At 43.5% G+C, this 16878-nt stretch overlaps 1 long non-coding RNA gene across 2 annotated transcripts; it reads right to left on the reverse strand.

The window, feature by feature from the left end:
- Positions 1-662: 662 nt before the first annotated feature.
- LOC129381772 (uncharacterized) lies at positions 663-16673 on the reverse strand. Of its 2 annotated transcripts, none has more exons than XR_008609894.2 (3): positions 16307-16673; positions 6252-6369; positions 663-773 (listed from the first exon to the last, which is right to left on the reverse strand). It is a non-coding gene; the product is annotated as an uncharacterized lncRNA (long non-coding RNA). The 2 variants fall into 2 exon arrangements; XR_008609895.1 differs by lacking the exon at positions 663-773 and adding an exon at positions 2849-3071.
- Positions 16674-16878: the final 205 nt, after the last annotated feature.

Genomic DNA, 16878 nt, shown 5'->3' on the forward strand with positions numbered 1-16878 from the left:
CCTCAGCCACGTATGCTCACGTATGCGGAGTTTTTTGCTTACGACATCGCCACGAAAATTTCCTTGGACGGTAGAGGACTACAGCTTCGCTGTAAAAAGAACGAGAAAGCTCGCCTTCGTGCACACCCTTATGAAAATTACTGTTGAATTTTAGTAGATATTCCATTGCCGTCCTATTGCTCAATCAACAACATTTTTGTTGAAATATCATTGTCCCACTTTTGCAGATTTGTTGACCAGCATTGAAAAGTGGCCACCGTGAAACCATTGTAATTCCATTTACCAGTTATTGTCTTGGCTTTCTATGGAATTCCTATGGATGAACAATTGTATTTCCATGAAATGTAATGTGGAATACAACAATAAGTTTATGGATTGTAAAGTGGAATGCAACAATAAGTTTATGGATTTTCAAGTGGAATGCAACATTAAGTTTATGGATTGTAAAGTGGAATGCAATATTAAATTTATGGATTGTAAGGTGCAATGCAACATGAAATTAACTAATGTTGATATTCGCCGTTGAGGCATCGCTTGGTCTCGGGACATCTTCAAGGTGCATTTTCTAGCTTTCCATTACAAGGCCTCTTTCCCTGTGGTGTTAGAAAAGAAACAACTTCGTGATTAACAAAAAGCACGTGAATCATTCCTTTTATATAATAGCCCACAAATTTATTGAGCTTCAGGCTCCTTCATTTCTCTTGCCAGCATTGAGGAGATGATGTTCTTTACGTGGGAGAGGCTGGCAGAGGGAAACTTGGAGCATGTGTAGTCTGGTAAAGAAATACAGCATAAGATTACCGATGCATACAGGATTTTCTAGCTTTCTAATAAAAGAATAACAAATTGAAGCCTTATGCTATGTTTAAGTGCAGGCCACACTGCTAGTGTCAGTCATAAAACATCATCACACAGTAATTTAGCTATACGTTGTGTACTTTGAGCCAGGGTCTGCAGTTATCAGGTGTGCACCACGATATTGTAGAGAGCAGAGGCAGAATGAAGCTAAACATCCCAGTACTGGCCCCAAGCTCTTTGGCATGCATAAAGAACAGGTCAGTGTGTTAGCAGCTATTCATTGGAATTTTATATAATTCATTTGCACGTACAGGTAATCCTCCATAACGAAGCCAGTAAAACCAGCACTTTACTTCGTTGTATAAAAATTTCGTTGAATGAAAATTTGACCTTTCATAAATTTATCCTCAAAGAAAATTTCTCTTACCCAAAAGGGTGCGTAAACCTCATCAAATTATCGGGCAATCGGAAAAAATGAATTTCAATGACAAAAAAAGTTGAGCTTCACCCAAGAGTGGAAGCAATGATGGCAACACTAAAGTATCACAGCTATATGAAGGCTAACAAGCGTTGACATACAGCCTTGTTGGTAAGACACACTTATGGGTCCCCGAAATGGTCCGGACAAATTTTGTAGGCACGTGGGGCACAGCTACAGTAAAACATTCGCACAACAATCTGTGTAAAGCATCTCACATTAGAGGGATCCCGAAATGATTTTGATGATTCCGTACATACTGAGCCATTGGAGCATAGGTCCTTCTGATCATTATTTGACACATGTAAGTGCTCCGGTTAAAGCACATAATTTATTATAAGATTTCAAAAATTTACATTGCTGCCGATCACAGCACACCACTCGGCTGAATTTTCAGTCGCATCTAACCATTTGATGCAAACTGTCCTAATGATGCTGGTAGGGCAAGCTATCCGACTGGCCGCGCAGCGTGCTTCATCAATAATTTTTTTAACTTTATGGTGAACCAATGTTGTTCTTAATAGTTGGAATGTTAGTTAATTTTTCTATAAAAAGAAAGTAACAGAAAGAGAATGCACAAGAAAAATTTCTCACTACACTTCCGGCACACAGCAAGTGTCGTCTGCTTGTGTTGCAACGTGCTCCATTTTTACGAGAGCTCCGCAGTCATTGTCGGTCTCAGTCCTTTCGCAAGAAACACGATTCGCCTTTTTTACGTTGAAGGCTGCAAACGTAGTAACTGGCAATATGTCAAGCTGCGACACCATGTCCCTCTGCAAGGCAGCAGACGAGCGAAGTGGCTGCAGCGCATCGGACTGTCGATATCGAATCGGCGCCAGAATTTGCACGTTTGCAGCTGTCACTTTACACCGGAGGATTACTAAAAACCACAATAGTGTTTCGCGAGTCCGGTATTTGGGTAAATGCAAGCATAAGGAGACAGGGCCTGGCCGTTTGACTGTGCCGTTTCACAGGATGAGCAGAAGCACAGCTGTATCCTACGCGTCTACAAAAATTGTCCGAACCGTTTCAGGGGCCCTTTAAGATTACTTTAGCCAATTACAAGTTACCCTCTTCCATAACCATGCTTTTTCTCCAACTCATTCGCCAGGCTAAGCTCAGCCTTCACTGGCTCTGCACCGTGATGTGACATCCTGTCATCTCCTTCTAGTTGTCTTGAGCCAGCACACCAAGCCTCTCAAACTTCTCCACCAGCTGACTGGCAGTCGATCCCAAGCGAGAGCTGTCGAAGCAGCATGTGTTGCGAGCATTCTGTCGCAGTGCCGAGCGTGTTTGGTTTTCTGTTAACCACAGGCAAAATTTGGAGATTTTGACGGATGGGTGGAGGCGTAAACTAAATCCTCTCCATGCTACTGTTGCTGTGATAAGGAGCTTTAGCCTAGACGTCCGTGAGTGGCCTGATCGCTCTGTACGGCCCAGCTACCTGGTGGTGCCGAGCTTAACCAGTCAAACTAAAAGCTAATATTGCTGTGCTGGCGCATATCTCTTGCTAAGTAACGCATGAGGAGATGCGAATGTTTAAAATAATATTCAAAACTGGAATTTGGAGTTGTACCACTAGGACTCGGATACGAATAGGGTCCAAGGCCTCCTTGAATGGCTGGATTAAGTGCAAGTTGCTCTTCCCACCCAGGAGCGGTTTGTCCCGTAGCTCCTCTGGGGTGAATACATTCCAGAAAAGAGCCCTGGCAAATTTACCAAGGCCACTTTCGCAAGCTCAGCATAGCTTATCTACGGTGCCTTGTTCAACTCTCACACCGGCCCCAATGTCCACCTGGGAACATGAAAAAAATATTATGTGGGAGCTGTATAGCCCATCAACTTTTGCAGAGTAAGATTCAGAATTTGCTGGCAATGACATATCTAACAAAAAATTAAATTATGCTGTTTTACATGCCATAACCACGATCTGATTATGAGGCACACTGTAGTGGGGGACTCCTGAATAATCTGGACCACCTGGGGTTTTTAACCTGCACCTAAATCTAAGTACACTGGCGCTTTTCCATTTTGTCTTTATTGAAATGCGGCCACTGTGGCCGGGATTCGATCCCACGAGCTCATGCTTAGCAGCCCAACACCACAGCCACTAAGCAACCACAGCGGGCGACACATCTAGGAACAAATAGCTAAGTTTAAAGGAGAGAAACAATGCGGTAACCTGCAGCAGTTACTGACATGGCTTACAGCAGCAAGTTGTTTTTCATCCACTATCATTTTGCTTTATCATTTCTACACTTAAATAAAAAAATACAGATAACTTCCTTTATGCTTTATTTGGCTTATCTGTTGGTTTCACATGATTGTGTTTAAAAAAATTGGGCCCCTCAGTTCCCTTTGTCTTTAATTTCATAATGAGGGTCTTGAATCAGGCAGGTTTGATGTCTCCAAGTAGCATACAAGAGTTTATTGGTGAGCTGCCTGCTCATAAAGATCACATATGCGTCACCATTGGCCAAAAGGATGTTCCACATCCAATGGATTGGCATGAGTAGAACTGGCTAACAAACCCACGGTTACACATAAACAAAATACCCAAGAATCTAGAAGTTGGAACAGTTGCCACGGTAACGCAATTTGTAGTGCAGAGGTTGTGGGTTCGGCTCCCACCGGAGGCAAGTTTGGTTTTTCTAGCACTTTCATATCCATTCATGATTTCTACACACAGCATAAAGGCAGAGGAAAAGCTCAAGTGCATACTACTCTGATAAGCACCATAGCCCTCAATATCAGGTGACACTTTTTTGTCATGTAACACCACAGTGACATCCATCAAGTGAAATTGTACAAGCTCATGACATTAAAGTTACTGTCTGGTGATGGTGTAAGTTATCAGTGGCTTAAAAGGGTTTGAACGCAAGCTCATTGTTATGAATTCATCGAACACGGATGAGAAAGGGAGCAGGACGTGTGCTTTCTAGCAATAGTAAGTACAGGTTCAGGCATGGATGCTACACAGCACACGTTATATTAGGACTATACATGACGTTTCTAGCCAGAAAGATAAATGCATAATTACAGTGAAGACACTGACAAGTTTCCTCAGGCATCAACCCTAATGTGTGCTTTCACAGACGAAATTGATATGAAAAATGCAGCCTATCAATGAGAGGTCATCCCGTTTACTACCTTTTTAAATAAACAGCAATTTCTGATAATGCATTGCTATACCAATGTGCATGTTCCTGCCTTTGACTCGAAGAGACTTGGGGCTTGCAGAGAACAAGTCTAAGGATAGTGCGAAAAATTTATTTTTCTGACACTACCATTTCATGCATTTATGTTAGCTAGCTAAGACAGAGGATATGATAGATATATGCACCTTTGGGCAAGCAACAAAAGCTCCAACTGTTTGTTTGGCTTGATTTACAACCTTGCCAAGTGCCATTTTAGGTCGTTTTGACTAATTTGGGTGCTTCTGCAAAATAAATTGGTTACGAAATTATGAAAGCAATCACTTATGGTTCTTTAAAAGCACCTGTCTGTTGTGATATACTAGATTGCACCACAGTCAAAATGCAGCCACTGAGCCATGGCAGCATGTGAAATTAAAGTGGAAGTGGATAAATGCACAAGTTACGCAGAATGAAAAAGCGATCACTTGCCACTTTGTTCATTTCATTGTGCTTTCTGCTGTCTTTTTCCAAGTTTTTGTGCTAGCGGATGCATGCACATTTTATTTCTTTTCTCTCGTCCTTTGATCTCTTGTTATATATTGAGCCTGTAGTACTAAACACGAGCGTTACTGTGCCATAAGTAAAGGGTAGTGCAAACTGATTTTATGTTGATTCCTTCAGTGCTGGGGTGGTTACGAGCCTCTTCAGTCAAGCAGAGCTACTAGATTACATGTATTTAGCAGCGTGTCGCTGTCTACTAACGGCCGGCTCGTCATCCTTACACAATACTGGGCAGCTCATTCCCACCAACTTACTCGTCTGATATTTACGAGAATCTGCAATTATTATTATTATTTTATTTATTGCATTCTGCCCAATTCTAACTAGATTGGCACAAGTAGTCGGGTAGCAAACACGTCGGCATCAATGCACTGCCCAATGCTGTGGAAGGGCACCAAGCAGGAAATTAGTAGACAGTGACATGCTGGTAAACACAAGTAATCTAGCAGCCCTGCTTGACTGAAGAGGCTCACAACCACCCTAGCAATGAAGCAATCACCTTAAAATCAGTTTAGACTAACCTCTATTTATTGGCACAGGAGCGCTCGTATGTATGCATTCCGTCTTTGGCGCTAAGAGACTTCCTGAAGTGAGAAGATGTATTGTACATTTTGAGATCGGTGGAATAGCACTTCAATATCCTTTTTTCTCCCTTAAAGCAAAAAATTATTCTAATAAAGCTTTCTCAGTTTAATAACAACACAATGAGCTATCACAAGAGGCAGTGTTTGCATATTTTTTTTCAATTCATTGTTAAATTAGCACACCGTATCAGCTTTCTTGAGTGGTCGTCACATGTGTACACTATTGTACCATATTCCGTCCAAGCATATATTTTTCTGCATTGTACAGGTCCTGACCATTTGCCTGATGCAAAATTTAAGCTTTTACTGGAAAAAATCCTAAATACAGACCAGTTTACTGCCTTTCGATGGCCTATAAAAATGTTAGAAATGGCTGATAATCGACGAATGCATTATGGTGTAAAACTTCTTTCTCTTCATTTACCTGAAAAATTTTCTTGTGCTTTCATAAGAAAGGAAGAGTGTTCTTGCCAGCGCCTTTTATGACATATAGTTTGGCACTTTGTGACCAAGTTCACATGGTAATAACGAAAGCAAAAACCTTTTCGTTGAAAAACATGTTTCATGAAATTAACTTCATTCTTATTTTGAAGGGTCTTCAACTTTTTCAAAAGCAATGACAAGTGGTCAAGCACCAAAGTTAGGACAGCTGCTAACTGTATAATGTTGCCAACATGTTTAAAGGCTTTTTACCAGAAATGCAATCGTGTTTTTCTGCCATCCGCTTCATATGTTCCACTTCATCTGTTAATTCCTGATTTTCTTCTTGAAGTGCCTTTACCTGAACAGTACAGGTGCTGCATGGGTTGATCTGAAATTTAAAAAAAGCATCTATTTTTTTAAAGACATACAAGAACAATTGGTTTAGCAGTATCACGCACACGAAAATTATCTGTGGGCAGTGCATTTTCACAGACTGTCTTCGAAGTTATCAACATAACGCCTTCTTACAAACACGCCTTAATTCAATATTGCCAATGGTAGTTGACAAACTACAGAAGCACCATTAAATCAGGCCTTCGGCAATACCAGTTATCCGGTTGCTTGATTCCCGACTTATTCAAAGATTAAAACTGGACAACCAGTGATCAGTCAGCCTGCATGGTTGTTTGATGAATAATATTCGAATGTTCAGATGTCCCAATATTTTTGTTTACTCCACACAGTTAAACGGTTTCAATGGAAACCTTATTTAAAAATATATAAACACAGACAATGATCACTTTAGAATAAAAACAGGAACAGCGCAACACAGGGCGAGCGAGTAAAGAGCACAGGACAGAGCGCTGTCCTGTGCTCTGTGATGTGCTGCTCCTGTCTTTATTCTAAACATGAACCAACCAGCCCCACTGAACACAATGCTAACAATCATCACTTGCTTCATCATCATCAGCCTGGTTATGCCCACTGCGGGGCAAAGGCCTCTCCCATACTTCTCCAACTACCCCGGTCATGTGCTAATTGTGGCCATGTTGTCCCTGCGAACTTCTTAATCTCATCCGCCCACCTAACTTTCTGCTGCTCCCTGCTACGCTTCCTTTCTCTTTGAATCCAGTCCGTAACCCTTAATGACCATCAGTTATCTTCCCGCCTCATTACATGCCCTGCAAATGCGCCCATTTCTTTTCTTGATTTCAACTAAGTTGTCATTTACTTGTGTTTGTTCCCTCACGCAACTTGCTCTCTTATCCCCCTTAATGTTACACCCATCATTCTTCTTTCCATAGCTCGTTGCATCGTCCTCAATTTAAGTAGAACCCTTTTCATAAGCCTCCAGGTTTCTGCCCCGAGATGGGTACTGGTAAGACACAGCTGTTATACACTTTTCTCTTGATCGATAATGGCAACCTGCTGTTCATGATCTGAAAATGCCTGCGAAACGCACCCCAGCCCATTCTTATTCTTCTTATTATTTCAGTCTCATGATCCGGATCCACGGTCACTACCTGCCCTAAGTAGATGTATTCCCTTACCACTTCCAGTACCTCGCTGCCTATCGTAAACTACTGTTCTCTTCCGAGACTGTGAAACATTACTTTAGTTTTCTGCAGATTAATTTTTAGACCCACCCTTCTGCTTTGCCTGTCCAGGTCAGTGAGCATACATTGCAATTGGTCCCCCGAGTTCCTAAGCAAGGCAATATCATCAGCGATTCGCAAGTTACTAAGCTATTCTCCATTAACTCTTATCCCCAATTCTTATGCTGTGTCAAGTCCTGTACATTTCTGAGCCAATTTTTATTTGTATTTACTTATACAGAAAGAAGCGGCGAGCATGGCCAGTACTTTCTAGCGATGCCTTTTCTCGATGCCAATGCCTTTCAGTGCTTTTCGCATTTATGAGTGGCCTCTTTCAAAGCTCCGCCCAAAACACAGCCTCGCTTGACCACTCACTAAAGCGAAGAGCACTGAAAGGCATTGTCATCGGGAAAAGGCATGGAGGAAGGTGAGCGTAGGAGAGGCGCCAGCCAACACAGACGTGTTGGAGGAAGTGGACGGAAGTCGCATGCTGTTTTTCGCAATGTAGCACTGGTAATGGTGCCCCAAATGAAACCTTGCCATAGCAACCATGCCCCTTAAGCTCTCACTGCTGCGCTAGGCCTCTGAAAAGTGAGATAAGCTTGTTCGACCCGTGTATTTCTTGCAGCACATTATGTTCACAAGACAAGCTGACTTTGAAGCGAGGTGTGTAAGCTTGAAAGATGTTTTGGGTCTGTGAGTGCAAGTGTCAGCAACAGACATACTCAAGTATTCTCGGTGCAGGTCTTTGTCATCTTCTTCAACGTGCCCCAGATGGGCACAGGATCGCGTCTGCTTCACTAAAACTGTTCAAGAAGTTTCACAGGCTTTGTTCTTATGCGCATCAGCAGCACACACTTCTGGCAGCTCATAGCAATGCAAGTTCAAAGCTCGTGCCTAACTGTTCTGGCAAGCTGATTGGAGGCACAAAGGGAGATGGCACACCAACATGGCTGCATTTCCGGCTTCAATAATGTGGGGTGCGTGACCGGGCTAGTTGGTATTCCATGGTGAAGTGACTGGCGCAAGAGTGGACACTAAAAGGCGACAAGGACAGGCGCTTGTCCTTGTCACCTTTTTAGTATCTCATTGTCTCATGTCCACCCTTGCGCTAGTCACTTCTTCAAAAATGTGACGTCAAGCCCTCCTACTTTGTTTCTTTCCTCCATGGGAAAAGGCATTGCTACAAAAACCGGCCCATGCTTGTCTTGACTAAGTAAGTCTGGTTAAGTACCAACCTAGTTTACATAATGAGCTTATTCGCAACCAGTGATAAATGAGGGTTAGTTTCTTAAATTTACAAAGATCTTTTTGGTAATAGTGTAATGAACAGCGAGCTATGTCATCTAACCTTTCAATCTCCCTCCTGTACTATATATACAGCTGGTCCCACATAGCTTGAGCCAAAGTTTTAAAAATGAAAGGCACTCCGGACGCAAGTTGAACCAAATTCATAATGTTGGCACTGTTCTAGAGTTACTCAGGCTGTTTTTTTTTTTATTTTCCCCTTAACTAACGGATTATTTATGTTTAATTAATCAACTTTTTAAGTATTGGCTGCAGACCCCAAGTGTGAGATGCAAAGTTGTAGAGCATTTACAGAAACCTCTCAATAAATTGTTTCTAACACGATATATTTCACATGGCCCCTTTTTCCGCGTTCCAAAAGAAAGCCCACAAAATATGAAAAAATACCACGTGGCGGGGCACTTGTGCACTGTTATTGTGCTGCTCTGATGCGTGCGATGGATGAACAGGGTCGGCTGCAGTGAGACTGGCCTGCAAGAGGGTGTTATGCCTGGTGTAGGTATCCGGGCATGCGGCTCTTATTGCAGGACGGTGCAAATGCATGCTGCTGGCCAAATGTTGCCAAAGCGATAAAGCATCTAAGGCCACAAAAGAGAAAAGATGAAAGCAGCATTTTGATTCTGCTTGAAAGAAGGAAAGGGCGAAGTGCATGGGAATGATGGAAAGCAATGACTGCTGCTACAATTTTGCCTTTGTACACAAATGACCTTGTAGAAGTTTTCAAATTGAACGATGATGCTACAACTTTAAACATTAGGGCTCGAATAACAGCGGATAAGTCACACGCGGACAAAACTAACTAATGGTAAAAAAACCTTGGCTATATTCAAGGCAGATTACACATGTCTTCGTCAGACAACTCTTTCCGTACTGGCCCCGTCTGCTCTCCTTCTCCCATTTACTGTCTACAAGACTTTCTTTTAGATCTCGCACCCCGCGCATGCACATCACTTTGTGGTCGCAGTATCGGGTGGCCGCGTCTGGCTTCACACTTGTGCCCTGTCACCAGCGTCAGTCCCCGAGAAAGTGCGCCCACAGGCTGTTCCTGTTTACCGGATGTAGATCATACCTTATGTACCTCGTCTGAACCAATTCCAGCGAACTGCAATGTTGGGGGTGAGGACTTACGGAGTCGCCATCTGTCAGAAGCGCCTCCCTTGCGTAGTGTGAGAGATCACGCGGCGTGCTCCTCATAGGTTCCACTTACAGCGCTAAAAAAAAAACACCACGTGGCGGCTCTCCTGGACATTTATGTAAGTACTAGCACAACGAGGGAAGTTTTTGACTGTCGATATAATAATCTTCGGCAAACTGAAAGCACCGAATCGTTTACAGACGCTATCTCTTTGCCGAATACATATGTACAGTGAGCGCCACTGCACGCGGTTGCCAGGATGGAGTCTCCCTAATTGCGTGAAAAGTAGGCAAACGCTGCGAATAAACTATGTGAAATATGTTCTTATAGTGGGCTGTCTGTATAACCAAATGGAGCATAACAGAATGAAGCCTCAATGCAGCGATCGCACGGGTTCGCAGCGACCGACTGCGCGTCTGCATGCATGTCCGCGAACAATGTTTTGCTTTCGCTGTGAGCGCGTTTTCGCACCGTGCGTGAGCTTTAGGGTGCAGCATATAAGCATTTGACAGTACAATGGCAATCTTTGCTGCATGGACGCTATCACAACTGTTCAAAAATAATTTTGTGATAGAGATTTCAACACCTACGGTGACTGTGATGTGCCGTCGCAACGATTCAGTCTTTTTTTGTCGTCTAAATTCTTGGACGTTTCAATATTATTTCTCAAGTTGCGTCGCACTGTATGCTTATCGGTCTTCTTAGCGTGCAATTTCCCTGTGCTTCTTTTTCGTAATTCAGTGCAATAATTCATAACACACACGTGACCATATGCCATGCCTTTTTTTTTAATGCGCTTCTTGCCGCTCCCTTTCCGTTCCAGTGAACTTGCCAGTATCTAGCATCAACAAGTTCATAGACCAAAACCGTCATGACATTAGCCAGGCAGTGGGCGCGGGCAAGCGTCTCGATGCGCGTTTTCTGCTACTCACCGAACATCGCGCAGTCCCGACACCATAGCAGAAACCTTCCTCGCGTCTGTTTGCTGCATACCGGAGTTGTAGGTGATGGCTGTCTGCCGGTTCTAAGTTTCGCGAGTCAAGCTTCACGTGGCTCCTTGTTCTGCGGCTACGTGTGAATAAGGCTGACACCAGGCTCCATTGCGTACGTCCGGCACAATGGCACCGAGCAGCAGCCTACCATGCTGCGCGCTTCCAAATGCAGCCACTACCTATTAGAGTATGTTCAAATATTGTCAAGCGGTAAAGCCTAACCACTTAATCAGAACCGCAGCACAGGTGGCACTTTAAACTTTCATTTTCAGCTCGCTTCGGTGCTTCCAATGCAGCCGATGCGGCCACTGTGTCCACGTAACCCCTCATGTCACGTCACGCCGATGGTGGCATGAGCTTTTCCAGTGGTGGAGCTCGCCCCCAATATCCAGAGCTCCTCAGGCACCCGTATCCCTGCGTGTTCTCTACAGCAACGCTATTCAGCTGTGACCAACGTTGAGCAGCGGATATAACTTACTCCAATGAGGAAAGGGAGGATATGGTTTTGGCTCTAGGTGCGTCAAGTGGACATAGAAGGCGTGCACTTTAGCTATTTCAACACTGGCATCCAGGTAAGCATCTGAGCTCAATGATGATTGTGCATGCATATGAAACGCTGAGACAGACTGGGACTTTACGAAGAAACAACATAAATCTTCAATCCTGGGCGAGGACGTGGAGACAGATACTGTGTAAGTTTTATTCAGACCCACGTGCAAGTGCTCGTAGTGCGGGTGCTGAAGCTGGAGTGCCAAATTCCTCAATGTGGAGAGTACTTAAGAAGAGGCAGCCTCATCCATACCACATGCAGCTGCACCAGATGTTGGAGCCCCGCTATTTCAAAAATCGAAAGAACTTTGCAAACTGGAATATAATCAAGGCGGAAGATTATCTTCCGCCGGGCTTTGCCAACAAAACATTGTGGACTGATGAAGCTACCTTCTCATGTAATGCCCAAGTGGACATCCACAACACTCACTATTGGAGCAACGAAAACCCTCACTGGGTTTTGAAGACATTACCAATATCAGCGGTCGGTTAATGTGTAGTGTGGAATTTACGGTGGCACTATCATTGGCCCCCTGTTCTTTAATAACATGCTTACAGGCGAAACATATGAACAACATCCTTGATGGGGCGCCTGAGGATTTTCTTTGCCGAGTTCCATTGACTAGGATCAAGGATATTTGGTATCAGGATGATGGTGCTCATGCACATGCACATTCCCGCAGCAATGGATTGGACTACATAGGCTCATTGCTTGGCCAGCATGGCCGCCAGATTTAACTCCCTTGCTTTCTTTCTCTGGGGCCACATCAAGGATCAAGTATACCGGACACCAACTACAACATCAAAGAACCTAAAAGAAAACGTAAGAAAAGTTTGCAACTTCATCCCTGATACCATGATCAAGAACGGCTTGGAAAATGTGCCTATGAGATGGTGACCTCTTCGAACACGCATTATAATCGAAAGGCGCTTTTTGGATTGAAAGTCACTGCAATATCATTCCTGCCCTAACGCCGCCTCCGTGCCCAACCCCATTACACTCCATCGGCAGGCCGCCAGCTCTTGTCCATTTCAAGAACAAAAAAAAGAAAGCTATCTTCTTGTTCTCTTTCGTCTCCTTAGATGCTTTATCGCTTCGGCACCGCTCGGCCAGCAGCACGCGTTTGTGCCGTGATGCGATAAAAGCCGCACGCCCAGATACCTACACACCACACGTAACGCCCTGTCGCGGGCCAGTCTCACTGCAGCCGACCTTTTCATCCATCGCACGCTTCAGAGCAAGTAGCACAATAACAGTGCACCGTTGCCTTGTGACATGGTATTTTTTGATATTTCGTGGGCTTTCTTTGGAACGCGGAAGAAAGGAGCACGTGAGATATATCGTGTTGGAAACAATTTATTGAGAGGTTGAAGGTGTTCTACAACTTTGCGTGTCACACTTGGTGTCTGCAGTCAATACTTAAAGAGTTGATTAATGAAACCTAACTAATGCCTTAGTTGAACTCGGAGTATCTCTAGCCAGTGCCAACATTATGCATTCGGTTCAACTCGCAATTAAAACTTTGACTCAACTTATGTGGGACAACCTCTGTGTGTGTGTGTGTGTGTGTGTGTGTGTGTGTGTGTGTGTGTGTGTGTGTGTGTGTGTGTGTGTGTGTGTGTGTGTGTGTGTGTGTGTGTGTGTGTGTGTGTGTGTGTGTGTGTGTGTGTGTGTGTGTGTGTGTGTGTGTGTGTGTGTGTGTGTGTGTGTGTGTGTGTGTGTGTGTGTGTGTGTGTGTGTGTGTGTGTGTGTGTGTGTGTGTGTGTGTGTGTGTGTGTGTGTGTGTGTGTGTGTGTGTGTGTGTGTGTGTGTGTGTGTGTGTGTGTGTGTGTGTGTGTGTGTGTGTGTGTGTGTGTGTGTGTGTGTGTGTGTGTGTGTGTGTGTGTGTGTGTGTGTGTGTGTGTGTGTGTGTGTGTGTGTGTGTGTGTGTGTGTGTGTGTGTGTGTGTGTGTGTGTGTGTGTGTGTGTGTGTGTGTGTGTGTGTGTGTGTGTGTGTGTGTGTGTGTGTGTGTGTGTGTGTGTGTGTGTGTGTGTGTGTGTGTGTGTGTGTGTGTGTGTGTGTGTGTGTGTGTGTGTGTGTGTGTGTGTGTGTGTGTGTGTGTGTGTGTGTGTGTGTGTGTGTGTGTGTGTGTGTGTGTGTGTGTGTGTGTGTGTGTGTGTGTGTGTGTGTGTGTGTGTGTGTGTGTGTGTGTGTGTGTGTGTGTGTGTGTGTGTGTGTGTGTGTGTGTGTGTGTGTGTGTGTGTGTGTGTGTGTGTGTGTGTGCGCGCGCGCGTTTCTTTTTTTGGGGGGGGGGGGACTTCGAGGCTTCGAGACTTTGGGGGGGGGACCGGCCCAGCACTCTTGTTACTACAAAATTACTTAACAGACAGAATGCAGGTAGTAACCATTTCAGCCGTTCATTCTAAAACCATGTTCACTAATATTGGCGTGCCCCAGGGTTCCATATTGGGTCCACTTTTATTTTTATTATGCGACAATGATCTGCCTAACTGCCTGTCCTTTTCGAAATGTATACTTTATGCAGATGATACTACTATTATTAATTCCAATAAATGTATCACAACCTTAGTATCTAACCTTAATGGCGACTTACACAGCCTGCTGGAGTGGTGCCATACTAACCAGCTACAGATAAACCCGTCTAAAACGAAATTTGTTGTATTCACTTCTCACCAACGAACACTTCACTGCATTCCTCCTATCTTATTGGGCGAAAGTTCTATCCCTGCAAGTTTTTCATGCAATTATCTTGGCTTAGAAGTTGACAAACATCTTAAATTTACTGAACACATAACCAAACTAAAACAGAAGATTACCTACGGGATTAGGGTACTTCTAACAGCACGAAACATATTTGACCATCAAACATTACTATCATTATACTTTTCATTTATTCATACCCACATTAATTACGGCGTTACTTGCTGGGGAAACACTTGCGTAACCCATTTAAACTCATTGCAAATTCTACAGAATCAGGCTATTAGGATAATTACATTAAGCCCATATAACAACAACGCCTCATATCTTTTACGAACTAATCACATTCTTACAGTCACACAACTCGTTAAATATAATCTGGGTACCTTTTTGTTCCGTCAAATCAATTACACACGATGCAAAAGCTTGTTACCACAATCTTCTCTATTAAATACTAATATTACCAGGTTTGCAATAAATAGGAACTTCATTTTACCTAAAATACATACTAATTATGGCAAACAGAGCGTCCATTTTTCATCTGTCGCATTCTGGAACACACTACCATTATACATAAAAACACCTAAAATTCACGAATTCAAGAAACAACTAAAAGATTACATTCTGTCGAATACTGATGCCTAGTCCATACTCACAACCTTTCTTTCAGGGTGCCTTCATTTCATTTTCAATGCCATACAGTTACGTTTCTGTTTCTGCCTCACATATACATTCGAGTTAACTAATTCTACTGTGTTCGTAACGTCATCTACGCAGTTACTTTATCAGTTGTCAACGAGATTGTGTTACAGTGCTCTTTTTCATGACATTTATGCATATGTAATTCTTCAACCATGGTATTGATACTAAAACCTGTAATTTTTCTTTGTTAACAATTTGTTGAAAACTGCTGTACTTTTGTTTTATTACGTTTAGTTTGTAAAGGAGGTCCCATTGCAGTCTTTGACTCCGGGACCTCCTCCTGAATATTCACAACTTGTAATCATTCTAATAATCTCAATAAAAACCGATTCTGATAAAAAAAAGCATTTGATAACGTTCCTCATGAACGCCCATTTGTAAAACTTTCATACGTTAATTCTTTTGCTTTTGAATGAATTTGTGACTTCCTAACTAACCGCCAGCAATTCGTGCACGCTAAGAAACAGTTTTCTGCCTACCTTTCTGTCATCTCGGGCGTGCCTCAGGGCACTATCCTTGGCCCACAATAATTCCTAATATATATCAATGATTTACCGAGTAATATTTCTTCTAACATCACACTTTTTGCTGACGACTGCGTGCTACATATATCGTCCAATTAACAACCTGTCTGACATTCACTCCCTTCGGTCTGACTTGCATAGGATCGAAATCTGGGGCAACGAGTAGCTCATGTCACTAAACCCCTTGGGTGCCCTGGAGAACCTGCGCCGCCTCTTTTGTTATAATCTCAAGTGCTCTTCTGAAGCGTCCGTTTGCCGGTTACATGTCCCCTCCGGGGAGCAGTGCTTGTAAAAAATCCTCCAATCTCTTGTCGCGACGATAAAAGCGGCCCGCGACTTTTATGCGACACTAGTCAGAACTTTGCTGAAATATCGAGCACAATGACTGATAGGCGGTCAAGCTGGCACGAATTTGTGGCTAGGCTATATTACATTGCGCTGCTCGGGCATACGTATCAAAAATGTCAAGGTCTAGCACACAAACTGGTCGCGTCGACCATATTCGCTATGTTTTTTTTTCCCGTGTCTTAGTGATCAACTGATTGTACGTGCAACACGCTACACCGGCAACCTGGACAGCGCATAAACATTTCTGATACAGGTTCCGTGTAACGTGGATGAATCCAACAGGCCTTTAGTTGGGATGCATCATGTAACCACGCAAACGACAACGGACGAGGAAAGAAACACACAGGACAGGCGCGGATGTTTCCTCGTCCGTTGTCGTTTGCGCGGTTACATGATGCATTCCAATATCGACCACCAACTAGCCCGCATCTACCTGTTAAATATGTTACTAAAACACGAGATGTACTCACCGAAGGCAAGGAGTACTGCCGGGTCCGGTGGCGCTCCTTCTTTCCAACTGATAAGTTGAATACTTCTTTAATTGACCCGTGCTGCGATATGAGACGGAAGGCCACATCCGCGTCGGCCAAAGCTTTCACGGGATACACGTCCCACTTGTTATCGTCAACTCACTTTACAAGGACGTGAGACATCTTACGCTCCAGCTGTCCGAGCAAACAAACGCACGTGCAGAGGCCGGAAAATAAAATAAAGAACCAACTTGCCGGGAGACGACTAACAAAAATACGTACGAAATGGCGACAGAAAAATGCAAACACGACGCAAACGAAAGAGATGGTATCAGTGTTTCCTGCTCACTTTTTAGATATGGCTATGTTTGGCGCAAAATTATTAAAAAAAACTCATAACAAGAACTTGAAACAAAACTTTAATAAATGTTTGCGGCCCTGTGAGTCACACACTATTGCCTAATACTATAAAATGCGTTTTCCAGACTTACCTCTTCGATATGCTGATCTAACGTTTCACTGTTGAGTCATTGAGCGTCGAGGCAGTTGATCGTCTGGCAACGCTTTAGGTT

This window comes from Dermacentor andersoni, chromosome 1 (genome assembly GCF_023375885.2).
Source record: "Dermacentor andersoni chromosome 1, qqDerAnde1_hic_scaffold, whole genome shotgun sequence".
In the NCBI taxonomy this organism is placed as follows: domain Eukaryota; kingdom Metazoa; phylum Arthropoda; class Arachnida; order Ixodida; family Ixodidae; genus Dermacentor; species Dermacentor andersoni.